This window comes from Trachinotus anak, unplaced genomic scaffold, assembly GCF_046630095.1.
Source record: "Trachinotus anak isolate AG129_WGS33_773 ecotype Australia unplaced genomic scaffold, CSIRO_AGI_Tana_v1 ptg000003l, whole genome shotgun sequence".
In the NCBI taxonomy this organism is placed as follows: Eukaryota; Metazoa; Chordata; class Actinopteri; order Carangiformes; family Carangidae; genus Trachinotus; species Trachinotus anak.
This window is the reverse complement of record NW_027273854.1, coordinates 22,518,047-22,519,639: the sequence shown is the minus strand read 5'-3', so window position 1 is coordinate 22,519,639 and position 1,593 is coordinate 22,518,047.

Sequence of the window (1,593 nt, the reverse complement as noted above, 5' to 3'; positions counted from 1 at the left end):
TTCGGGAAAATAGTTCATGGTCCCAGAGTTGTCCACTGATGCTCTCTCCAGCTCTTCATCTTCATCCATTTCTGTGATGCAAACACAAAAGAATTACAATATTAGAAAAATATGTCTCAGGGTCATGTGCATAAAATCACGACTGAAATTATTAAAGTTTTTATCCTTTGGTGTAGTAAAGTACTAAAGTGCTTCCTTGACACCTTGTACACCGTTTTGAATGAAGAAAAAGAAAGAAAAACAAGACCCACCCATGGCTTCAGCAGGATTATGTGACGTGTGTCATCAGAGAGGAGTGCAGCTTTTCCTCAGTATGAAGGCTGCAAAGCCATCGTCCCTGCTGTCCCAAATCTCTCGCCAGGTGCAGTTAGCACGAGAGCCAAAACCAACCAGCTGGTCGTCCTCTGATGCTGCTGTTGTTGTTGCAACTGGCTTTTTTGACTCAAACTGAATAAGAGATTGGATGTCTTTAAAGCTGAGGGCGTAACTCACAAAGGACAGTAGGCTATCCTTGCTGTGCCCCTCTGCCACGAAGACTCCTGCAGCCTCTTCTTTCTGCTGGTTCTTGATCAGGTAGATGGTATACCCCATGTCATTCTCAAGAAGCCAGCGGAACGACTTCCCCTTATATTTTCCAAACTGCAGGATGTATTCTCCAAGCACCTCTGTTCTGTCTGAAGCATCCCCTCCTCTCTGACGGACCACAGTGAGGGCGTTCTGTCGGACCAGCTCCTCCTTTACAGGTGCAGACCCGTCCTGTAGAGATGGGTTGCTCTTTATCAGTCTGGCTGCATCGGTGGGATCTTGGAGGAGATATCCAAGTGGTCCCTTGCGAAACACAACACTGATTCTCCCAGGGAAAAATCTTGCTTGTGCATTTTGCCTGCCATGAAAAAAGATTATTGAGTCCTGTATATTTATCCATCATAGACAGGGATTAGGAAGTTTAAATAAATATCAGCAGTGGTCCTTTTACTGTCAGCATATTATCAGAATCAGAAATATATACAAACTTGTTTATTTATAATTATACTAAAGCAAAAATATAAAATATAAATAAGAAGCATATAAAATAGAAGTAAGTGCATTATATGGGGACAGGAATATGCAAAAATATATAAAGATATGTATACATTTGTCCAAGAGTATATACAACAGCTGGAACATAGGTCTAAAAAGTAATGTATAGTATATTTCCAGTGTTTACTGAATCTATCTGTTTCCTCCTCCACACTCAGATAAATGTTCATTCTAAACCATTATTCTGTTTCAAATCTACCAGTAAAGCACACGTGATACGTCGCACTCAGCATTAAAAACCCTGGAGACACTGGTGCTAAATAAATAAACAACGCAAGCGTTTTACACGACGCAGTCCAGTAAACTTGACGTTGCGACTGTAGCCAGTGTTGGCTCTGCTCACTGAAGTGTCTCCTACACAGAGTATAAACAGTAGCAGTAAGTTTACAGTGAACTCATTCACGCACAACAACAACAACAACAACAACAACTGCGGGGAAACTCATACAAAATATGATTTATCTGTCGGTCATTTGTTTCTTGTTTACATTCTTCAAACATGACTGACTGATT